The sequence below is a fragment of the Aethalodelphis obliquidens genome, unplaced genomic scaffold (genome assembly GCF_003676395.1).
Source record: "Aethalodelphis obliquidens isolate GAN/ISIS:26980383/991018 unplaced genomic scaffold, ASM367639v1 scaffold2, whole genome shotgun sequence".
Lineage (NCBI taxonomy): Eukaryota > Metazoa > Chordata > Mammalia > Artiodactyla > Delphinidae > Aethalodelphis > Aethalodelphis obliquidens.
Genome location: NW_020837946.1, coordinates 94611530 through 94637081, shown reverse-complemented (window position 1 = coordinate 94637081; position 25552 = coordinate 94611530). Strand labels below are relative to the sequence as shown.

Genomic DNA, 25552 nt, shown 5'->3' with positions numbered 1-25552 from the left:
TTTTGGCTGTGTTGGGTCTTCATTGCTGCGTGCAGGCTTTCTCTAGTTGCGGCGAGTGGTGGCTACTCATTGTTGCCATGCGTGGGCTTCTCATTGCAGGGACTTCTCCTTGTGGAGCACGGGCTCTAGGCGCGAGGACTTCAGTAGTTGTGGCGTGTGGGCTTCTGTAGTTGTGGCACGCGGGCTCACGGGCTCTAGAGCACAAGCTCGGTAGTTGTGGCTCACGGGCTTAGTTGCTCCACAGCATGTGGGATCTTCCCGGTCCAGGGGTCAAACCAGTGTTCCCTGCATGGGTAAGCAGATTCTTAACCACTGAGCCACCAGGAAAGCCCCTGGGGCTTTCTTTTCCTCTTTCTTTTTTTCTTCCTGAGAGAGTGATTTTACAACATCAGGCTCTGTTGTGAAGTTCCTAATCCTTTTATTTCTGTGTTATAAGGTGGGATAGTAGTGCCGCATGGATGTGAGCATTAGGACTGATTCAGAAAAAGAGACCAGTGTTGTGCCTGCAGTATAACAGCCATTCAATACATGGTAAATGCCATTTTAAATTCAAATTAAAGAAAAAAAGGGTTCAAGTTCTATGCAGGCAGCGTAGTACGGTATGAAAAAGAACCTATTGATTAAACACTTAGAAAGTTTCCAGAAACCTGCTTTTAAATCCCAAGATATTGGCCCTCCTGTGATGGATGTCTTTTTTTTTTTTTTTTTAATTATTATTTATTTTTGGCTGCATTGGGTCTTTGTTGCGGTGCACGGGCTTCTCATCGCGGTGGCCTCTCCCGTTGTGGAGCACGGGCTCCAGGTGCGCAGGCCTCAGCAGTTGTGGCTTGCAGGCTTAGTTGCTCTGCAACATGTGGGATCCTCCCAGACCCGGGCTCGAACCTGTGTCCCCTGCATTGGCAGGCGAGTTCCCAACCACTGCGCCACCAGGGAAGCCCTGTGATGGATGTCTTGAGGCAGATAAAACAGTTGAGTCTTTTGAGTGGAAGGAACAGGGATCCTTTCACATGAAGTGGTACTTGAAAAATATTACTGTAATTAAAATATACGGTGTGGTTAGTTTTCAGGAAATGTACATCTTTCATGTCTTGAAGGAGGCTTACAGAGTTACTTAAAAAAAAAAAAAAGAAACAGCCTCTACTGGAAATTAGCACATGATAGGGTTGAAGTTGTTTTTTGCCCCTTCCTTTCTGTCTGAGACCTTACACCTAGTGGTAATACTGATGCTAGGATGAGCGAGTCCTAGAGCTCTGTTCCCTAACAGCATCCTCTTCTCCTCCCTGTCTACCTGGGAATCTGTGAGCTTGAATGGGAGAAACATTCCATGTTTACGTACAATGAATTCTAACTGAAATTTGGCATTTTCTTCAATTATGAACCTAGGCAACAAACCAAAGTAGTGTTAGAGGTATCCCGATTTCGTCACCAGTAAATCCATATCACATTACCGCGGTTGTGGATACCTCTAAATGTTATTCACACACATCACTACTTCACAATGATGCTAGATCCCAGAGCTACTTTTCCATCTTGTTACTTGGTGTATTAATAAAGAAACGCTCATATCACCTATCACAATTTAAAAACATTGTGATGACTAAATCTAAGTGTAATTTGTTCGCTTTGAAATGTTTTGTTTTATTTTATGCATTTAAAAACATTATTCGGAGAAGTCCAGAGGCATCACCTTATTGCCCCTGGGATCCATGACATACAAAAGGTTAAGACCCTATGCTTTGTGATTTAAATTTTATACTAAGGAACTGGGGCTGACTGAAGGACTCTTAACCCTGGCTGCCCACAAGAATTACCTGGGAGCTTCAAGACCCCTGCTTCCCCGGGCTATACGCCAGACTAGTTAAGTTAGAATTTCCGGGGAAAGGATCTTGGTGATTACAGGTGATCCCAATGTGTAGCTGAGGTTGAAGACCACTGGTCTGTATGTTCAGATAAACCAGCCTACTTCCCTCTTCCCCTCCATTCTGATTCTGTAAATAAGAACTTGAGTTTCATGCTCACAGTAGAAAATTCAAACTGTACAGAGAGCACAGCTCACTCACCTTTCTAGAGATAACTGTTGTTGACAGTTTTTGTGCATAAACAATCATTATAGACACACATCCACACATATACCCACCGTGGTATATACTATACATGTTACCTCATACAGACATACAAGTTTTTTCACTTACAGAGAGCTTTCAAAACTAATTTTGAGCTAAGTTGGTCCTTGAGACTAAATTCTTTTTCTTTGGTGTTTTTTGATTTGCCTACAACTAGGGAGCCTGATCCCTGTAGGCCCAGTTCAGGAGTAGTTTGGAGACCCTGAATCCTCATTTCCCTCTTTTAAGAACTAGTGGGATGGACAAACAGCAGCACTGGGATCGGGTCCATCTGGGGTGTGGGACTTGGGGCAAGCCGCTTATCCATGCACACTTCTTTGAATCTGTTTGCTCGTCTGTCAGAGGGAGACAAAGAAGGCTTCCTCCCAGGGCTGCTGTGAAATGTGTACAAGCTCAGTGACAGGTAGCGATTATCATGACCCTCATTGCAGATTGTATTCCCCAAAGGAGCTTGGCATGGTCCTTGGGCCTCTCAGAGTTCTTTTTTCTATTAGTATGCAGAAAACACGGGGTAAGTAAAAAAAAAGAAAAAAAATCCCTGTGCAACTACTATAGACAGAGTCTAGAGACCCTAAACCACACTTTGGGATAGCCATTATCTGCCTGGATTAGGAGTTGGATTCAAGGCCACACTGATGATGAATTAACCTTATTAGCTCTTCTTAGTCGAGTACTTATACTACCAGCTTAACACATTCTTAGAAATGCTCCTCCAAGCTTATTGACCCACATCTTTGCATTTCATCTCACTTGCAAAAGCAGTTACATTTAGAGTGAGAGCCAGTATCAGAGCACATGGCCAGAAACAGAATTCACCCCAGATGGTTTGAATGAAGACTAATGAAAGGAACAGTTACAGAGGTGCTGGCCAGGCACCGTGAAGCACCCAGGGACTAACAACAGTGGGACACCAACATCACCGCTAGGGCTAAGGGGGCAAGGGGAGAAGTAGAGTTACTGGAGCCCAGTGGGATCTGGAACTGGAGAAGGGCTGCCCAGCAGGAGCTGCGTTCAAGAAGAATCTGCCCCAAGATGGGGCATCCAAGGAGGGATGGAGCTGGGAAGAAATACCCTGAATCCTCTGCTGGGCCTCTGCTGGGCTGAACCAGTGGGAGGCCAGCAGACAGTGGAGCCCCAGTGATGATAACCAGATAAGCAGCACAGTGGCTGTTAGACATCAGGAGTGAGTGAAGTGCCTGCCAGTGGGCTGAGCACTTAGATGGGGCCCAGTACATCCTGTTCCCTTCCCCTCACCTCCTAGGATTCAGACGGCAGCTGTTCACCCTGTCTTAAAGAAACAGCAGCAAGGCGATTCAGGCAGACAGAAAAGGAGGGAGAGCTTCACCTACTAAAAAACAAACCCTCGAGTCAAGATCTGTCATATATTTTCTGAGGTGTGGCTCTCTTGGTGTCTGTGCAGAGAAGCTACCCATGTACGTTGTCCCTTAGTTCACCGCTGCCACCGGGCAGGTAATACACCAGAAACATGGAGGTCCAGTTGAGGAGATGTTAATTTTAATTTGGAAACGCCCTCTCTTTTTTCCTCTCACACATGCCTGGAGATTTCCAGTTGTAGACTTCATCTCCAGCAGCTAGAAGACCACACTGGTGCCAGAGTTGCCTCACCAGCCACTCTGCAGGTCAGCCCCTCAGAGCTCAAGAGAAGACCAGGCTGCTTCCATCGTTAGAGCCTCCCGATATATTTGAAAAGTGGGAAAATGCATATTAGGATTAGAAACACCCTAGGGAATCTTAAATGTTTATATGTGAGAACTGCATGTTTTTAACACAGAGAAACATAATATGACCTAATCACGCTTTTCACAAGATAATTCTAGGAGTTACAAAACTATGGAGAGAGAGCACACTCTAAGTGGTGTGATCTGGTAATGGGATATCAGTTCAAAGTTATATGATGAATGTCTTCTGTTTCAACCCCATCGCTGTGTCTCTCTGAGGCTCTGTGACTCCCTGGGAGAAAGTATCATATGTCGGGGTCTGAGGCTGTGGTGACTTGAGCTCTTGCCGAATCTACCCCCCATCCCTCCATGTTCTGTGTGCTTTGATTCCCTTGGCCTCTCTGTGCCTTCTGAGACCCAGGTTTAGAAAGTACGTCTGTGTTCTGCGTCATTGTCGGGCTGATAGAGCATGAGTATGGGAGCCTCGCGGGAACCTCTCGTGGAGCAGAGTGGCTCAGCTCACCACCGGGGGAACACCTCATCTTCTGTCTCCAGATGTTGACTTTTGTAGATCACTGCTAGTCCGTAGAGACTTCACCGAAGGAGAAGAAAGGAAGCAAATGTGAAATCAGTGTCGTCTTCATTTTTTAAAACAATAAACTGTTTGTTGAAAGATTTGGGGACCAGAGACTTGGGCTGGTGAACATGGTGGACTCTTTTATCTCCCAAGTTACAAGCAAACGTGATTGAGACTACCTTAGTTTTAAAAGAAAAGTCGGGATCGTTCTCAGGCTTCAGCCATCTGTAGGGCAGCGGTTTGCCAATTTCAGTAGTATAAGAAGGGACCAAAGGAGCTTGTTAAAAAGGCAGATCTCGGCCCCCCAACCCTGTCCCAAGACACAGAGCCCACCTTTGTAGCCGACTCCCCAGGTGGTTCAAGAAACACGGCTTAGAAAACACTGAAACATTCCTTAAGGGTTTTTTCCCCTGAGATATAATTGACAGACAGCACTGTTTAAGTTTAAGGTGTACAGCATAATGATTTGACTGAAATTCATCATGAAATCATGACCACAATAAGTTGAGTGAACATCCACCATCTCGTATAGGTACGAGATTAAAGAAATAGAAAGAAATTATTTTCCTTGTGATGAGAACCCTTAGGATTTACTTTCTTAACAACTTTCAAATATAACATAAACGCAACAGCAGTAATAGTTACATTTATCATGGTGTATATTACATGCCTTGTACTTATTTATCTTATACCTGGACGTTTGTACCTTCTGACTGTCTTCATCCTATTTCCCACCCTCCACCCTTGCCTCCCCCTTAAGCCTTTTTTAAGGTATTGATGCTTGATCTGGAGCTCTTTGGTTTTTTTTTTTTTTTTTTTTGAATCAGAATTGTAAACTTCCTCTGGACCTTCTTCCAGACTGTATTTTTCGTTTTGTTTGTTTTAACCCCTGTACTTCAGGCAGCCTGTCATTGGCAGGACAGACGCATCAGAAGTAAATTCCCTGGAAGGGAATCCTGCTGTCACATGGTGGGAGATGCTGTCATGCTTGAAAACAAAGAAATAACAGCCTCCATCGAACTAGGTGGTCTCCCTGAAGAGGTTGGAAAAGTAATCCAGTGGTATCTGTTGGCCTCAAGCCTGGGTTGTTATTAATGCTGTCACAAATGATACTACTTTTCCATTGACAGGCCTGCCTTCTGGGAGGAGTTTTATATATCGTGTACTGGATCCTGCTGGGTCCTTAAGCCACTCACTTGGCATCTTACAGGCCGCTGAAGGACCATCAGCTTGGAGGTGGCGCTGCCTTTCCCCCAGAGCGCGCTGCGTGGCGCGTTGACTGTTGATTATTGTTCCCTGGGAAGGGAGGCTCCCCAGGGCCTCATGCTTTTGGGGTCCAGGCCCAGGGAGACGGGGTCCTCCTTCTCACCCTGCCCCTTTACCTTTCTTACAGCATCTGAGGCTTCTTGGACCCTTCACGCGGGGCAAGGGCAGGGCTGTAGCTCTTTTGTTGTTGACATCGGTGTTTTTCTTTTCACTGCGCCACGCAGCACGTGGAATCATAGCTCCTCGACCAGGGATCCAACTGGCGCCCCCTGCAGTGGGGAGCGCGGAGACCTAGCCACTGGACCGCCAGGGAGGTCCCTGCTGCTTTCTTTTTTTTTATTTTTAACATAATCTATTGGAGTATAATTGCTTTGCAATGTTGTGTTAGTTTCTGCTGTATAACAAAGTGAATCAGCTATACATATACATATGTCCCCATATCTCCTCCCTCTTGCGTCTCCCTCCCACCCTCCGTATCCCACCCCTCTAGGTGGTCGCAAAGCACCGAGCTGATCTCCCTGTGCTATGCGGCTGCTTCCCACTAGCTCTCTATTTTACATTTAGTAGTGTATATATGTCCATGCCACTCTCTCACTTTGTCCCAGCTTACCCTTCCCCCTCCCTGTGTCCTCAAGTCCATTCTGTATGTCTGCATCTTTATTCCTGTCCTACCCCTAGGTTCTTCAGAACTATTTTTTGTTTTTAGATTCCATATATGTGTGTTAGCATACGGTATTTGTTTTTCTCTTTCTGACTTACTTCACTCTGTATGACAGACTCTAGGTCCATCCACCTCACTACAAATAACTCAATTTTGTTTCTTTTTACAGCTGAGTAATATTCCATTGCATATATGTGCCACATTTTAGGTTGCTTCCATGTCCTGACTATTGTAAATAGAGCTGCAGTGAACATTGTGGTACATGACTTTTTGAATTATGGTTTTCTCAGGGTATATGCCCAGTAGTTAACAGCTCTCTCTTTTTAAGGTTCACCATCCTCTAGGGAAAAAATACACGAGCCCTGCAAAACAAGAGGCAGTTGAATACTTTCGTAAGCAAGAGAAAGATGTAGCATTTTTCACTCCCCAGGTTTTAATAGTTTCAGTGTACAAAACAGAGACTTTGTACCTCATTAAGGCAGCCAGTGCAAGGAAGAAGAATATGGGACAGAGGAATGGTGGGTGGGGCATGGATGGTTATGCCAGAGGGGGCTTCAGAAGGACAGCTTGCCCACTTCTTTTTTTTTTTCTTTGCTGTACGCGGGCCTCTCACTGTTGTGGCCTCTCCCATTGCGGAGCACAGGCTCCGGACGTGCAGGCTCAGAGGCCATGGCTCACGGGCCCAGACGCTCCGCGGCATGTGGGATCTTCCCGGACCGGGGCACGAACCCGCGTCCCCTGCATTGGCAGGCGGACTCTCAACCACTGCACCACCAGGGAAGCCCTTGCCCACTTCTGTTAGCCTTCTAAGACAGAGCCCTTCAGAGCTCTGAAATCCATGTTGCCTTTTCGCAAATGTACCGAATGAGGCTGTGACTGATTTACAGAAGGGAACGTGCCCAGCCTCTCCTATAGAGGCCCGCTGGATTCCACAGCCAGCCTGTCCAAGCTACGTCCAGACCTGCAGGTCAGAGGGCAGAAGCCAGGCTTATCTTGGGGAAATGGCAGGCCAGGGGTGTCCAGACTCGATCTGTCGGGGACAGGAAACCCGGTGGCTCTAGTGGTCTGGCCCACTGCCAACACACATCTCAGTCAGTGGCTTTGAGTGAAGGGTGAAGCCTCCCACCCTCACCCACCCTTTTAAAGTCGGGTAACACTGACCACACCCCTCGGACTCTAAATCGAGCCCAAGGAAATGGTTGAATACTGGTTTCCCCAAGACCCACACCATTTTACCTAGTCATAGGTGGGACTTTTCTGGAAACGTCAGCCACCCTGAGCAATGTGCTGTCATGCTTTCCCTGATGAACTGCAAGGCAATCAAGGTAATTAAAGAAAACTCTGCTTGTTCAAATGCGAGCGGGAAGCCTCTCTTTACCTCTTAAGTCTGACTAGGGTCCTTGTTTATGTGAGGGTATTGGGTGAGGCATCTTGGCCATTGGTGACATTTGTTGGTGCTTAACGACATCCATTCTGAACAAGAAACAGACTTTTTCCTCAGAATGCTAACGTTTTAGATACAAATGAACTTATTTACAAAACAGAAACAGACTCACAGACGTAGATAACAAATTTATGGTTACCAAGGGGAAAGGGGTAGGGAGGGATAAATTAGGAGTTTGGGATTAAAAGATTCACACTACTACATATAAAATAGATAAAAAAAACAAGGACCTACTGTATAGCACAGGGAACTATATTCAATATCTTGTAATCAATTATAATGGAAAAGAATCTGAAAAAGAATATATATGTATAAATGAACCGCTTTACTGTACACCAGAAACTAACACAGCATTGTAAATCAACTGTACTTCAATAAAAAATTTAAAAAAAAAGAAAAGAATGACAGAGGCTCGGGTTGAAGAGGCCAAGCGCTGTTTCTGTCATGATGACAGCCCTGTATTTTGGGTTTACCTGCCAGGACAGGGAGCCCTCTTCTCAGCCCTTACTCTGATTCCCTGATGGAAGGTGCAGGGGGTGGGTTAGAATGCACTGACTTTTGTTCAGGAGTTTGGGGACTTGGTGAGCGCCCCTGAGAGAGACCATTCTTTCTTTGCACCCAGACATTTCTCTCGCCTGGACAACTTTGCTGCCACTACCCTGGCCCGGCTGTTACCTTACCGACCAGGGTTCTTGGCCTTCCTTAATCAATAGAAATTGATCAGAGGCCAGACAAGAAATTCAGGCAAGGCTCTGTTGGGGCCCCTGCTGCAGCACGGGGGGAGCAGGAACAAGCAACAGCTTCCCTTGCTTGCTTGCTCGCTCAGGGGGAGTGAGCTGGATCCTTATGTGGGGTGAGGGCAGGGGTGTGTCCAGGGGTCAGGCCGGACCGGGGGCTTAGGTGCTTTGCCCACCCCTTGTTGTGTGCAAGCAGCATGTACAGTACCCTGCTTTTGCTCCAGGCTCTTCAAAAGTGGCAGTTGGGTTTTTTGGTCTTTGTGTCTTTTGTCCAGAATTTGCCCCAACTGTGCCTGCACGCACTTATTTTTAGTCCCATATAGTTTCTTTGTATCCTGTTGCTTGAGGAGAGGTGTGTCCAGGTGCGAGCACTGCAGCACTGCAGCAGAGGGTCCTGGGTCCCAGCCTGTCACACAGCTGCTGCCATTTCTTGCCTGGGCCATGCAGTGGCCTCTGCCTGTATCGTCTTTTCCCTGTCGGTGCAGCATCTTCAGCAAGCTTTTGAAAATGCAAACCAGATCACTGCCATCAGTCTTTTCCTACCGAGAGGCCATGTGGCGAGGTGATCCAGAGCTTGGGATCTGAAGTTGGTCCGACTGGATTCTGATCCGTCACTAGCTGCGTGACTTGGAGCAACTTAGCTTCTGTGCTCAACTGTAAAATGGAGATGATGATGCTCATAGAACCTACTCATGAGTTGTTGTAAGGATTACATTTTTACCTGGAACATTTAGACCACTGCTGAATAGATGTTACTTATTATGTTTATTGTCAGTGTTCTGCCTAAAATTCATGGGCCTCCTAAGCCTAGACTCCAACACAGACTTCTTTTTTACTTTTATTTATTTATTTTTTGCAGTACGCGGGCCTCTCACTGTTGTGGCCCCTCCCGCTGAGGAGCACAGGCTCCGGACGCGCATGCCCAGCGGCCATGGCTCACGGGCCCAGCCTCTCCGCGGCATGTGGGATCCTCCCGGACCGGGGCACAAACCCGCGTCCCCTGCATCGGCAGGCGGGCTCCCAACCAACCACTGCGCCACCAGGGAAGCCCCCAACACAGACTTCTAACCAATCTTGTGAGGTGCAGCACCATCTAAGGCTGGGCAACTTCTCTTCTCTCCCAAGGACTCCTCCTGCCTCCTCCTGTTTTCTACCCACCCTAGCTTCTTTCAGTATCTCCAAAGCACCACACTCTCTCCTGCCCCAGGGCCTTGGCACAAGCTTTTCCTCTACTGCGAATGTTTGCCTCTTTGCCTGGCCGACTCCTGCTCTTCCTCTGTATCTTGGTCTAAGTGTCCCATCCTCAGGGACCCCTCCCTCAACCACTGAGGTGGAAGGAGATCCTTGTCATTCTGTGCTGCAGCACCCCCATTTTTTTTTTCTTTCATAGTCTTTGCTACAGTTTGTAATTTTCCGTTCATCTGTAGGTTTGCTCGATTGGTATCTTCAAGCTCTCCTCCCTTTAAGCGCCGTGAAGCCAAGGATGGGCCCACAGCATGTGGCACAGGCCTGCCCTGCACTGGCCCGTGCTGCTCCCTGACTGTGATGAATGAATACTGCTAACCCAGTCGGGCTTGTGAGCTCCTGCCCTGGGCCCACAGTCGGCGTATGTACGACCTTGTGTTTATCTCTGCAGACAGAGACCTTTCCGAGCACATTTCTGGGTCATAAGTCAGCCATGGAGGAGGTACAGGGGATACAGAATTTAATGGTTCTCAAACTGTAGCGGGCATCAGGAACACCTGGAGGACTTATTAACATGATTGTTGGCCCGTCCCCAGAATTTGATTCTGTAGGCCTGGGCTGGGGGCTGGGGCCTGGGAATTTGCATCTCTTACAAGCTCCCAGGTGAGGTTGCTGGTTTGGGGACCCCACTTTGAGAACCACTGAGAGAGGTGTACAGATAGCAAAGCAACCAGCCATCACAGTGCTCAGAGACCTGCTGGGTCATGGAATGCCACCAAGGAAACAAAGGCTGGGAGAAAAGTGAACAGGGCGGCTTGCTGTGGGCCATCCAGGTGAGTCTGTCCTGGTTCCTGTCCCACTTGCTGTGTGTAGTTGTGGGTGAGGTCGTTAACGACTTCACGGTGGGAGAATCTTTTCTGCCTGCTTCTTTTGCTGCTGAATTGGTAGAATCTAGGGGCTAGAAAGGTTGGAGGTACAGGATCCCGCCGGAGAGGAATGTTTTCAAGGAGCTCATTGGAATCATGTTGTGAAGGCCCCAGAGCGGGGATCCCGGTGGTTTGATGGAAGCTGCTTCTGCTGCCCGTTCCTCTATAGGAAAGCTCCTGGTAAAGGCCTCTTTAGTGGGCCCCCTTGCTGACCGAGAGCCACAGGAAGCTCTGAGGTTTACCGAGTGGTCCTAGGCAGGTAGGCATCGTCCAGAGCCCTGATCCTCTCTTTCCCATCACAGCCACCACGATATTTTCATGGATCTCAGGAGCTTTTCATGGCCCCTGGAGGCTCCTATCCCTCCATGACAGGGAGGGAGACTGTTGCTGGACCGTGATCTCTGGAGTCAGGTGCCCCCAGGTTTGCTGTTGCTTCCGGTAGCATGCCTTTGGGTAACTTGCTTCTCCTTGGGTTTTCCTGTCCTATAAGACAGGGGTGATGATATCCAGGGGAGCTTATGGTGTAGGGGTCAAGTTGAAAAGCCAAACAAAGGCATCAAGTTGAAAAGCCTTGCTGGTGTTCACTGTTGTGAGCCCCAGCAAGTGATTGGATCTTATAAAGACCCAGCCACCTCGTTTATCATATGGCGATTAGAATGGTACTCGCCTCCTAGGGCTCTCGGGAAGATAAAATATTTGTGACAACTGGTGGATTCCAAATAAAGTCTGGAGTTTCGTTAATGGTGTTGTGCTGATGTTAATTTCCTGGTTTTGACAAATGCATTATGGTTGTATAAGAGGTTAGCATTCAGGAAGCTGGGTGAACAGATACAGGGACTCTGTACTATCTTTGCCACTTTCCAGTAAATTGAAAGTTATTCCAAAATGAAAAGTGTATTTTTAAAAACGTTGGCGAAGTAGTTAGGGTGCTTGAGATTTAGTAAGCCCTCAGTGCACGGTGGCCGTTACCATTACTACGAAGACAACTACAGTTACTACTGCTGATAACTTGCAGCGTCGTGGTAACTCATGTGTGTGTCTAGCTGACCACTCTACAAATGGTATGTGAGTTCCTATTGCTTCCGTAACAAGTTGATACAAAATTGGTGGCTTAACACAGATTTGGCAAAGTTCTTGAGATCAGAAGTCCAACAGACGTCTCATTGGGCTAAAATCAAGATGTCAGCAGGATTGCGTTATTTCTGGATGCTGTAGGGGAGACTGTGTTTCCTGGACTTTCCCAGTTTCTAGAGGCGGCCATGTATTCCTTGGCTCAGGGCTCCCCCTCTCCGTCTTCAAAGCAAGTGATCACGTCACTGTGATTTCTGCTTCTGGGATTCCACGTTTCTCTGACTGACATTCCTGCCGCTCATTTATAAGAACCCTTCTGATTACTTTGGGCCCACCTGGATAATCCAGGATACTCTTCCCAGCTGAAGATTCTTCACTTAATCAGATCAGCAAAGGCCCTTTTGCCACGTAAAGCAACATGCCCAGGTTCTGGGAGTTGGGACAAGGACATCTGTGGGGGCCATTGTTTTGCCCACCGCAAGCGCTGAGGTATCTTCCTTCTCCTTTTTTCACCTGCCTGTGTGTTCCCCTTCCCCTTTACAGCCTGTAGGTGGGAGGAACCTGTTGTTTGATTTCCTTGGGTGGAGCTTATGCCCACGGGGCAGAGAGAGGGCAGCTCTCAGCCATTTCCCTTGGAGGCCTGAGCTCCACGTGGGTGGCTGCTGGGGGTTCAGACTGTGGCTCGGGGTCTAGCACGTGTGTGTGATGTGCCACTGGGTGCCATGTTACTGAGTGGTAATGGACTTTGATTCTTCAGTTGTGGGCTTGGTACTTTGGGCACCAAAATGGTGACCCCAGCTCGCTCTCGGTTAGCAAATTGCGCTGACGTGCTCACTGTTGAGTCTGAAGGCTGATTACGTCTGACCCCTTATGAACACTCTCTGTGGGTCATAGATGATCCTGGATGTCATACTCCCTTAGTTCTTTGTCCACCCCTCCTCTTCCTCTTGACCTGCCCATCTCTGTCTAAATCTGCCGAGCATGGCAGCTAGTGGCCACGTGTGGCTTTTGAACACTTGAAATGCAGCTAATCTGAATTGAGATATGCTGTCAATACACACTGACATTTGGAGACGTAGTGTGAAGAAAAGAACATAAAAGACTTCGTTAATGGTATTGCAGTGCCGATTACATGTTTTACAATAATATTTTGGATATATTGGGTTAAACTACAGTATTGAAATTAATTTCACCTGTTTCTTTGTTTTCTGCGGGGGGGCTGTGCTGCGCAGCATGCAGGATCTTAGTTCCCCGACCAGGGATCCAACCCCCGCCCCCTGCAGTGGAAGCCCAGAGACTTCACCACTGGACCGCCAGGGAATTCCCTCACCTGTTTCTTTTTAATGTGGTTACTAGAACATTTAAGATTATATATGTGGCTTGCATTGTTTTTCTTTTGGAGAGTGCTGGGCTAAATCCTACTCATCATCTGTGAGTTTGTGTGTGTGAGCGTGTGTGTGTGTGTGTGTGTGTGAAGGGTCTTTTTATTCCTGTCACTGTGATATGTAAAAGGCTTCCCCAGGATTTCTCTTTCTCTCTTTCCCTCCCTTGTCTGCGTCTGTCTTTTTCTCTTTTTGTCTCTCTCCCCTCCTTTTGCAACTAGCTGGCTGCATGAATCTCTGGGAATGTTAAATCCTTTGAAGCATGATGAGGTTGCCCAGTAGAGGAGGCAGTGCGTGCTTTACCCCAGACCATACAGTTGGGAAGTTCATCACTGTCTCCATCTCCCCACCTTACTCTTTACGCCTGAGCAGTTTTCAGATTGTTTGGATTTATTTCTTTGGTTTTATTTTTAATAAAGTTATTTTATTTTATTATTTATTTTCGGCCGCATTGGGTCTTCGTTGTGGTGCGTGGGCTTCTCACTGCGGTGGCTTCTCTTGCTGCGGAGCACGGGCTCTAGGCGCGCGGGCTTCAGTAGCTGTGGCTCGCGGGCTCTAGAGTGCAGGCTCAGTAGTTGTGGCGCATGGGCTTAGTTGCTCCGCGGCATGTGGGATCTTCCCGGACCGGGGCTCGAACCCGTGTCCCCTGCATTGGCAGGCGGGTTCTTAACCACTGCGCCACCAGGGAAGCCCATCTTTGGTTTTATCTTTGCTGGGGCTGGTGGCACATCTTTTTAACAGCCCTCGAGGGGAGTCTAAAATCCCTTTCCCAAAACTGCCACTCTGGGGAAGGGGGATGGTCCAGGGGTTCCTAAGTGGCATCAGAGTCATCTGGGGAGTGAAATGCAGATTCCTGAGCTCTGCACGCTGGTGTTGCCCGGAATGAGGCTGGATGTACACCAAACAAGTCAGTGGACTCGGCCTGACTTGGGGGACAGTGCAGCCTGGCTTGCAGCGTAAGCCTCAATATTCATAGCTGCAAAGTGCGGTCTGGCTTGCCCGCGCCTCTTGAGAGAGATGCTGATGAGGTGGGTACAGCTGGGGGTGGACGCAGCTGGTCCTCCCTGCTCCCCTCCCCCAGCACACAGCACCTGATGATGGTGAGTTGGGCTTATTAAGAGGTCATCCTTTCCTCCAATGAAGAGGCAGTGAGAGGATAGATGGTGGAGAGTGGCTGGAAGGTACGTGGCCCTTCCAGAGGCTACAAGGGAGAGCTGTGTGGTTAGTTGGGTCCCCAGCATGGCACCGCCGCCTGTCAGCTCTGTGACTTGGTGCCTGTTACTTTAACTCTGAGCCTCTGTTCCTTCATCTGCAAACGGGGTGGTTGTAAAAGTCACCGGTCCTGGAGGTCGTGGCTGGTTGGGGAGCGTGGGTAATTCTGGCGCCTCTGCTGTGTTATCTGATACCTTCCGGTGAACTTCAGGCTGGGAGCATCCAGCTGATTGCCCCCGGGGCAGATTTGGGCGAGGGGAAACCTGGGGACACCCGGAGGGAGGTAGTGGAGCTGAGAAAGGTTGAGGTGGAGAGCCGCTCGCTCGGAGGATTCGGGCAGGGGCGGTGAGTCTGCAGCTCTTTAGGGACACGCAGGCCCTTGTGAAGCACAGCTCCCTCGCCCTGGATACCGCCAAGCCTTCCCCCGCCTGTGTCGGGGAGAATGGCTGTCCTTGGACCAGCTGACTGAGCGGGACTGGGGTAAGAGCCTGTGAGTCTGAGCGAGCCCAGGGCATCGAGGCGTCGGCTGGGCTGGACTGAGCTGAGCTGGGTGGTCTGGGAAGGAAAGGAAGTCCTCTTTCAGCTCTGGGGATTAAGACCATCGCAGGGAAGACACATATTTCTGCTGGGAGCCTGCTTACCCAGTAACTCCTGCAACCCCTGAATGCTGTCTTCTTGCCCTTCCTCTCCCCTCCAGCCCTGGGGGGATCGGCGCCAAGGATTTGGAACTTGGGCCTCCTGGGCCCCGGCCTGGAGCTAGTGGGAGGCAGACGTCAGGACCCTCAGGGCCCCGTGGGAGGGGAGAGGGGACGCACCAGGCCTCTGTAATGCTCCAACGCCCACTCTTGAGTTTCCGGAAACTTGCAAATTGATCTGAAAGAGTGGAGTTTCTTTTTCTTTCCAATGAAAGTGTGATCCTGGCTGGGGACTTCCTTTCTGGGGTTGCAAGGGTTTCAACCACTCGTTTGAATATTCAGACTTGTGGGTTTTTCTCTCCCCTAGCGCTTGGGGCTCGTGTTCGGTTAGAATGATTTCAACCCTAGGTTTGTTTTGGAGAAGTAGCTAATCCTAGTGTATTTTCCTTTCAGGAATGGCCTCGCTAGTGTTAAGTGTCCATCTGAGTAGATGTGAATATTTGGAGATGGGGACGTGAACGCGGGTGATTCGCCTTAAGGCAAGGGGTCTCCTTGCAGCGCCCGGTGGAATTTTCTGGCATTCACTGTGTGAGGACTCTGGCTGATGACCCGGGGGGTGCGGATGGGCAGCTGAAATTTTTGTCGAAGCTGAGTTTGTGTGCGCAGCGCGCGGTGAGGCCCAACAAACCGAATCGTGGTCGTCTGGAGGGGAGAAATGTGGGCTGCAGGGCCCGGCAGGGAGAATGGGACAGCTGGCGCTCAAGGACCCGAACCCCCCGATGGTTTTTGGGGAAGAGTTTGTATGGGCACAATTTGGGCTGAGGGCTTCCTCTGATCGGTTGTTGCAGGGGGAACGGGGTGGTGTTCAGGGATCTCAGTCATCAGCCATCTGGCTCCAGCCGGTCTGGGGTCCACGTGCTTTTGCTCAGCCTGAAGTTACCTCCTCCACCTGGGTAGGGGGCCCTGGTTCCTGTAGAAGAACTCAGAGATTCGGATCAAATTATTACACACATCCCCCCGGAGGAACCAGAACCAGGCCCCGTCCTGCACTATTGTTTGACTGCCTTTCCTTTGTTTCCTGTATCCCCTCACTCCCTAATTAGTAACTGTTTGGCCTTTGAAACTCAGAAAAGGTCTGGGAGGCTGAAGCCTTTTTCCTGCAAACAAGAAACGGGGCACACGGCAAGGCTTTTGTGCCCAACAGCATCCCACAGGGTCCTGCTCTGTTTCCAAATGGCCCGGGCCTGGTTTATGGACTTAAAGAATGTGACTGGAAGCGGGTGACAGTGATGTGAGGATACATGGGTGTTTGTTTCCTTTTCAGTTGTGTTTTGACTGAATTAAATTCATATTTAATAAACGGCACAGAGTGAATTGCTGACTAGGTACGGGGAACTTCAGGTATATTCCCTTGTATAATTCTTAGACGAGCCCTTTAAGGTTGATTGCTAACCCCGTTTTACAGATGAAGATACTAAAGCTGAGTGGTGAAATTTCTCCAAGGGTCCACAGCTGGGATCTGAACTAAGTTGGGATTTGAACACAGGTTTCTTTTATTCCCATGACCGTGTTATTTCTACTATGCTGCATGTCCCCTTAAGGAGACTTACTAATAACTGGGAGAAAGAGAGAGGGTAAAGGTAACCGTTACTGAATGCCTGCTGTGTGCTAGGCCCTATGCTAAGTGCTTTACCTTTGTCTCCAGGCCACATTGCCTGGGTCAGGGAGTGTGGGTGGAGGATTGGTACTCTTATGACCTTGGTTTCACAAAAGACAGTACTGAGGCTTAGAGGTGTTAAGTGCCTTTCCTGATAAATGGTGGAGCTGGAATCACAAGACGGAGTCTGGAGCCTCCATGGGCTCACAGTGAGCAAACTGGATGTGGAAGGGGTCTTCATGGTCTGAGAACCCACTGTCGAAATAATGAACTTACCAGCATGGATAGCAGCTGTTTTCAGTGGATTAGCAAATACTTGCAGAGCGTTGATTTTTGTGTAAGAGTCTGGCTCTGAAACGCTGTTCAGAGATACCGGGAAGTGTAGGACGTACCCTGTTCTAGAGGAGATGACTGGTTATTAGTGTTACCGCACCCAAAAGGGGATGGGCATTTCAGGCCTGGGAAAATTTCCCAGAGCAGATGTTGTCGGTGTTATGGAGGGTAAGTTGGATGTATTGGGGGGCAGGGAAGACCTGAAGACAAGAGGGAGAAAAAGTAGATTCAGGAGAGCCTCAAGGCCAGGGTTGGATCTTAGAGACGGAGGCACCTGACCCACCTTATTGATGTGTAGAGGCCTGACCTGCGGGTTGCTTCCCAAGGCTCACCTGGCAGGTGGTCGGGAATGGATTGGGAGGTGGAGGGATGAGGCTAGAGAAAGGTCCCCCAGGTTACAAAGCTGTTGTGAGCTACTGGCAGGAAAGGGTTAATGCTGCACCTCTCCTTGAAGGTAGTGATTCCGTTGGCCGTGGTCCTTAAGCAAAGGTGAGTAATGCCAAGAAGAGAGGCAGAAGTTGGCCTTACTCATGTGATGGAGTTGGGAGTTCAGAGATGACTTTCATAGGCTCTAAGAGAGGAACATGTTAGTTTATCATCACCTTTCCCCAACCGAGGATGAATTGATTTGCATGTTTCTTAGAAAACTCTCCTCGATTTCTTGTCTTAGCTTTACAAAGTTCCCATCCATTACTGTGGTGAGAGAGCCCCAGGTCTGACCTGCGTGCTGATTTGAGTCTGGGACTGTCAAGGCGTTACTGTAATTACCTAAAGGAGTTCGCACTGGAGGTGGCATTCAATTGTCGGTCTACCACTTTATAGACGAGTACTGGCAGCCATGAAGTCTGGCGTATCTTGGGCGTGGAGTTCAATCTTAAGGGCCTGGTGCATAGACAGCAGTGGGGAGGGAGGAAGGAGAAAGCAGTGAAGAATGGAGAGAGAGAAGAAATGCCTCCTGTAGGGCACTTGCAGGTTGGAACAGTCGAAGGTCAGATCAGTGACCTTGCCTCTTTATCACTCTGTTCGTCCCATCCAGGGCTGTTCTAATCCAACAGTAACCAACACTGTATTTTAGGATCCTCCGCCAAAGTGGAGCTATACCCAGAGTTTCTCAAGTTTTTTAATTCCTGGAAGTTTTTTTTTTTTAAAGGAATTTTGCCTTTTTGTTTTTTTAATTTTATGTATGTATGTATGTATGTATGGCTGTGTCGGGTCTTCGTTTCTGCGCAAGGGCTTTCTCTAGTTGTGGCGAGCGGGGGGCCACTCTTCATCGTGGTGTGCGGGCCTCTCACTATCGCGGCCTCTCCCGTTGCGGAGCACAGGCTCCAGATGTGCAGGCTCAGTAATTGTGGCTCACGGGGCTAGTTGCTCTGCGGCATGTGGGATCCTCCCAGACCAGGGCTCGAACCCGTGTCCCCTGCATTGGCAGGCAGATTCTCAAGCACTGCGCCACCAGGGAAGCCCTCTGGAAGTCTTTTAAGTAACTCCTTCCAGGTCAGGTGTCACTGAGGGGACTGAGGCTCTCTTTTCTAGCCTACTGTCAGACTGTCATTGTCACCAAAAGCCTGTCTCATTGCTGATTCTCCAGCTTTTAATGAAGCAATTGAGAGAGATTGGTGGGAAATACCAATCTGATTGAAAGGTGATTTTCTTGCATTGATTTACTTAATAATTAGAAACGAGAGACCAAACGTGGGGACCTTGTCTTGCCCAGGAGGCATAGGGGAGAGGGCTTTGGTGAGGAAGAGCCTGGGGATGCCCCTGTGTGGGTGGCCATGCGTGTGTCTGTGTGATTGTTCCTGGTGAATCCCGACCTGTGGTTCCACAGGGTGGTTATTCCCGAATGGAGGGCCTTATTACGATGATTGTTTGTTAGCACCTCTAGTTTGACACTTTGTGTTGTATGAGGTCGGTCTGCTTGCTTTATAAGTTTATCCAGTGACCTAACTTCTCAAGGAGTGTTATTCCTAAAAGATGACATCTGAGGACATGTAGGTATGGCCTCAGTTAGCCTAGTGAAGCCCTTAATTAGTTCTGTGAAGAGGCTGGTCCTTCTGTACAGTGTCAGAAGGATTTTAGATGAAAAGATGCTGTCCTGAAATATCTCTACCCCTGTGCTGTCCGGTAGAGCTTTCTGCCACGATGGAGATGTTCTGTATCTCTGCTGTCCAACATGGTAGCCACTAGCCACATGAAGCTGTGGAGTACTTGAAATGTGCCTAGTGTGTCTGAGGAACTGAGTTTTTTATTTTATTGTAACTTAAATAGCCACATGTAGCAAGTGGCTACTACTATATTGATGATGCTCTAGACAATGGTCAGAGATGACTGATGGCCGTGTTTAGAACTTAGATTTAGGTCTTATTTGGGCAGGCTTGTTTGTGAGGGGAGATGTAAGATACAGGGTACTCTAGTGGACATTAGAAAGTCTAAGAGATAGCATAGAATTGTGGAATTTTATTTGAATGTTGGACTTCAAAAATCTAAAAAAAATGATACAGATGAACTTAGTTACAAAACAGAAGCACTCACAGACTTAGAGAATGAACTTATGGTTACCAGGGGAAAAGGGTGGGTGGGGGGAGAGGGATAGACTGGGAGTTTGGGATTGACATGTATACACTGCTATATTTAAAATGGATAACCAACAAGGACCCACTGTATAGCACAGGGAACTCCGCTCAATATTCTGTAATAATCTAAATGGGAAAAGAACTGGAAAAAGAATGGATACTTGTATGGGTATAACTTGCTGTACACCTGTAACTAACACATCACTGTTAATCAACTATACTCCAGTATAAAAGGAAAAATGTTGGACTTCAAAGAAGACTTGGGTCATTGGAGCTGGGGTAGGCAGGGAAGTTTCTTAGAGGAGAATGGCATGCCCATAGCTTTCAGGTTTTCTGGAATAATTTCCACACAGCCGTAAACGTTCTCTTCACTCATGCGCCCAGGGAAGCAGTATGGTATGGAAGACTCCAGGCTTAGGAGCCTGACAGATCTCTGTGAAGATGGGGTTCACTTATGCAAGATATTTAGGTTTCTAAGCCTCCGTTTCTTGATCCGTAAAATGTGTGTGATGGTACCTCCAAGAGCTCTTGTTAGGTTGGATAACTTATACAGAGTTCCTAGTGTCTTGGAACATAGCAGGTTCTCAATGAATGTAGGTGTTATTATTGGAAATAGGATTAGCATATATACACAAAGGTCCCTGACTGTTGAAAAGTGCATGATGCGATTGAGTTTATACTCCTTCTCTTTATATCCTTTGATGAAGGAGATCTGTCTCTTGACACGTTGAGCTAGGAGTCCTGAGAGTGTCACAGGGAGAGTGGGGAGAAGGCAAGAAGGCTGTGAAGAGGCTAAGTAGTACACAGAGGGACCCTTGCCAAACTGAGAACTCTAGTGTGATAAATAAATCCGTCGCTGCAGTCACTGGAAAGGGCACAAGTTTATCAGCGTGTCTTGCAATCTTCAGAGTTCCAACTTTCATTCTCCTCCCCTCCCAGCAGAGTATTAACTGGAGTGTACAGCTTAAACACTCTCTGGGGTTCTGGGCATTTATTTGCATGGCACCTTGGACCCCCTCCTGGAGATGATTCCATTATCATTTCCTTATCTGGCTTCTCTGTTTACTTCAACACTTGAGGTTGATTTAGTGTCTTACAAGAACCAAATATTGTCTTCCAGACATCATTAATCTTGCCTTTCTTACCAGGCCTAAGTGTGAAATTAATCAAAAAGGAAAGGGAAATTAATAATATGGTTGGTAGTCACAATTCATCAGGATACCTCACAGCAGGTATGAAATTAACTTCGAATTAACACACGCTTCAACAAATTAAAGGTATAGAGAAGGGTTATTTATTATTTAGGAAATGCCCCTTAATGCTTCCCACTTTGATAATTAGTTAGATGATGGGTGGTGTCTGGTGATAAGACCCATTCTGTATTGTGAGGTCGCCTTGAGACCCATGGAAAGCATCAAATCAACATTCTTTTTTCATGTTTCACTTAGATAGATGAGACCAAGCCAGATGGTTAATGCATACTTGTTTCCTGTGAGTTGAAAAGGTTTGCCCAAACACTTGCAGTTTTGATCTCTATTTGCAATAAACTAAATTTGATCCCGGGTTCTGTGTTTCCTTGTTATGACAAGCAGTATGATCAGTTTCAAAGGAGACATTATTATGCACACATTGTGGAAAAGAATGGAGCATTATAATTATAACTCTCTGTTACAGCTTTCGCCGAGGTTGATAAAGGACAGGCTTTTGTTACTGAATTGTTCCTATAATTACATCAGAACTAACAGGCATCAGTCACCTTCCATTAGGGGTGGGAGAGAAGGAGCCTTACTTATTTAAGTGATCACATAAGGTGCTGAATGAATCATCCTCAGCCTCATCATGAGGAATTAAAAATAGAAAGGAGCAGTTGACATCATCCTATAGCAGGTTTTTAAGGAACAGAAAAATGCCAGATAGTTTTTAAGGAAAAGAGCCGCCTGAAGTGATGCCCCAGGCCACATGTGAATAGCCTCTTGGCAGCAGGTCTCAGGCTTGAGACTACATCCCGGACTCCTGGGGGGCTAGTTCAGATAGATGGCGGGACTCCAACCCGAGTTTCTGGTTGGTAGGTGCGTGGTGGGGTCTGAGATTTTTGCATTCCCCACTTCCCCAGGTGATGATGATGTTGCTGCTTCCAGGGCTGTACGTTGAGAGCCATTAGGCTAGGGGAGAGAAACAGGTGTAACTCGGATGGTTCCAAAACCAGAATTTTAAGATTAATTCCCTGGTGGCTGTTAAAAATAATTCTGATGAAAATACTGAGCTTTGTTTGGGGTTATGTGTCAGTTTTGTAAAGGGAATCTGCTCTTTGTGACGTCAACGAATGTTAAAAATAGTTGCAAACCTTGGTAAGTGGTCTCCCGGCCCGTGTCTTGGTAAAATCTTGGGTAAACTTGTTCGGCTACAAGTATTCTCTCTGTAATCCAAGTTAGTGATGAATTCGGAAGTCGCAAGGAATGCATTTTTTTTTCTTATTTGTAAATCGAGCACTTTACCTAGGGACCATCTGTAGAACGGTCATGTTAGGCAAGGGTATTCCAGGGCCCAAGGCACTAAATCATTGTTAATTGTCACGCCTGCCTGACAAAATAGCTGTCAGCAAAATCAAAATGTAATGCATCGGGCACCACCAGGCTGTGGTTCCAGGCTTCTGACGGGTTCTAGAACTGCCCTTTTATTATCCTCTTACAGGAGTAACAACCACAGTAATAATCATTGCTAACATTTGTGGAGGGTTAGCTGCCTCTCTGATGCAGCAGCTGTGCTTTTTGGGCGTAGTAGTTTGTGAATCCCCCCATCCTTTCTGACTGAGGCGCTGTGGTTATCTCTCCTTCAGACACGAGGAGACAGAGGCTTGGAGAGGCACTGACTTTGTGAGGTTGGGCCTCTGCATTTGAGTCCAGGCGGTGTGAGCCATGTGAGGCAAATTCAGATTGGAGTCTATTTTGGGAAGCTCTCAGTGGAGCCTTGATGAAAGACCTCACTGAAATGGAAAGATGCTAGCAAGTTTGAAATGTGATGAAACCAAACGTATCAGGTCAAAATTGTAGAAGTTCTGATGTCAAGGGCCACTCTAGATCTTTGTAATTGGGCAAAATTTTGCTATGCGGTAAATTTAGCTGCTCTGCCCAACCTAAGGTGGAAGCCATATATGAAGCCACTCTTGTAATTATGGGCCTTTTTTTCCTCTGTGACTATCTGATGTTCCTTACGGAAGACTGAATGACTTAAATCTTACAATGATAGGGAACTATACTCAATATTTTGTAATAACCTTTAAGGGAAGAGAATCTGAAGGAAAAAAATATATATATAACATATAGAAATATATATTAAATTGAATCATGCTGTACAACTGAAACTAACACGATATTGTAAAATCAATTATACTTCAATTAAAAAAATAAAAAGAATTAAAGGAAAAATTTTAAAAACGCTTATAACGATGGTCATGATTTGATTCTAATGTGTAAGCGCTCAGTGGCCTTATCGTTGGAAGTCTTTTTTCTAGACATGAAGATATTTTAAGCAGAGCCATAAACTCCCTTCAACTATTTGCTCACATGAATCAATGTCGGGACAGCTTTGGTGTTCACAATGAGCCACCTTTGCTTAGGCTGTGGAAAAGAAGAGAGGGAAAGCCTGCTTTGAGTTGTATCCCCGGTCACATAAAGATTCTGAGATTCTCTATTTGGAGAGACGTTGTCCACAGGGAATAAGAGGATGGAACACTTGGGTGTAAAATTGAAAAGGGATCAACCCAACAGATGACGGTGCTGAAGGGCATTAGGGACAAAGAGGTGTGAGACCCACCAGTCTGGAATTGGCCTCCATTATCCTGTGTCATCAGATGCAGCGTAGGTGCTGCAGAGGTGGTCCTTGAACAAGCTGGGTTTACCATGGCTCACTTTTAGAGATGCTTTGAGTGGGGAAGGGGCAATAGGCAAGATATGCAGATGCAGACTTCTGATAGAATGCCGCGTTAGAGGGCAGAGCTCATCAAGTAGATTGTTTTGTTTGTGGGTCATTTATAATATATTTTATCTGAAATATAAAATGAAAGGGGTATAGGTTGGTTGAAAATGGGATTCCAGTTTTTCCTAGCTACTCTCTATCTCCAGTGATTGCTACCTTATTCTTTCTAGATTGAATTGCATTCCCATGATCTCTATTTACAAGTGCTTTCACAAGTTTAGGTATAATTAAGGGAGGAAAATCAAAGCATAAGCCCAAGAAGAGATTGAGGGAGCCTATTATTAATACCTGGAAAAGATACTTTGGGTAAAATCTTGATGAAAGCTGTGGAGTGGTGCTGGTTTTGAAAATTAGGAAGGAGAAAGGACTTCCTTCAACATTTTCTTTATCTATAGACGCAACTAGAAATGGCTATAAACTTTAATCTTATATACCTGGCTCTGCAGGAAATGATATTTAAGATTAGTTGAACATTAAAGCTTTGCTGAGGATAAAAGTGAATGGCCTTTGGGTTTCTTGGTGACCACGAATTTTGCTAACGTATAGAGCCAAGCATAATGCAGTAGTTTGCGTATGACTCAGGGAATAGCTTGTCTGATTCTTAAAGTGAAGTCGAGATTGAGTTCTTAATTAGTCTGAGTATTATTAAAGAAAATCCAGATTTGAAAGCGTTGGGGGAGGTAAAGGGTAATGAACTTTTCTCTTCCTTTTGGCACATCATGAACACTTTGACTTATGAATCACACCAGTGTCACTACTGGTATGATTCATTAAGTCACCACGGGCTGTGCACTTGATCGCAACATTCAAAGGCAAATTGCCAGGTAATACACCAAATTAGGTGTTTATGAAAACATACAGAAAAGAGTTAAGGCACTGAAAGTAAGTTGATATTATTGCAGTCGGAGGCACATGGGTGTTCATTTTGTTAGCTGACACTGCTACATGAGAATGTGTTTTTGATGTTGACCAAGATGCTTAGGATTGTTTTCTTGAAATGTATCTTGGTGCTGCTTACAGGAGTTAGTAGCTTTTCTGTATCATGATAACCCATTCCTTCACCTCAAAGCTATCTCAGAATGAAGCTGGTACAAAAGGGGCCCCGTGGTCACCAGCATTGATTCAGTTCCTTCCAGCCTTCTACCCTTCCTTAGCAAGCATTTGAGGCCAGACTGTTTCATGGAGATGGTGGATTTGGAATAACAGCAGGTTGAATCTGCTCTTGTAAGTTGCCCCAGTGCACCAACCCTCTGCTATTGTTCAGAGACTGTTGACACAGACAAAAATGTTAGTGCTGTGAAGGGTAGTTATATGCTGCAGACCATATAGAGAATCATCTTTGTATTAAAAAAACAAAACTCTTTCAGACATTTCCCAGCAGAGTATGGTACATGTTCTTCCATGAGGGTCTTAAGTAAAAAGTAGACCAGTTGGCTAGTCTTAGAAGACTTCTGGGCAGTTAGTTTGAAGATGGGTCTGTTCAGCATCGTCTTTATTCTTTTCCTCTCCCTCCCTCCCCTTCCCTCCCTCCTTCCCTCCCTCCCTCCCCTTCCCTCCCTCCCTATTGAACTCTCTTTCAGTTTTATAATTCTCTGCTGATAAATTCCATGAATATCAGAAACACACTGTATGTATTTGTTAAAAGGACATGTTTTCCCCCTTTTGTTTTTCTGTAAAGGAGTTTTTTTTTTTTTAAAGAAGATGTCGTTGGTAGGAGTTTATTAATTAATTTATTTTTGCTGTGTTGGGTCTTCATTTCTGTGCGAGGGCTTTCTCTAGTTGTGGCAAGCGGGGGCCACTCTTCATCGCGGTGCGTGGGCCTCTCACTATCACGGCCTCTCTTGTAGCGGAGCACAGGCTCCAGATGCGCAGGCTCAGTAGTTGTGGCTCACGGGCCTAGCTGCTCCGCGGCATGTGGGATCCTCCCAGACCAGGGCTCGAACGTGTGTCCCCTGCATTAGCAAGCAGATTCTCAACCACTGCGCCACCAGGGAAGCCCAGTAAAGTTTTATAGAGGGAAAATATTAGTGATATCAGAAGCACACATAGTAGATATATTTCTAAAATGGCTTTTTTACTACTTTTCTGATTTTATTCAAGGTGAAGCAGGTACAAG

General features: G+C 46.9%; 1 protein-coding gene across 4 annotated transcripts in view; it reads left to right on the top strand.

Moving 5' to 3' along the window:
- Positions 1-25552, top strand: part of MGAT5 (alpha-1,6-mannosylglycoprotein 6-beta-N-acetylglucosaminyltransferase) — a 366943-nt gene that overhangs the window by 27547 nt on the left and 313844 nt on the right. Inside the window, exon 1 of one of the 4 annotated variants that reach the window (XM_027132543.1) lies at positions 860-3763. The exons of the other annotated variants lie outside the window; for them this stretch is intronic. The gene's annotated coding sequence lies outside the window, so the exon portion shown is untranslated. Of the gene's footprint in view, positions 1-859; positions 3764-25552 lie in introns of those variants that run through there. 4 annotated transcript variants of the gene reach the window in all.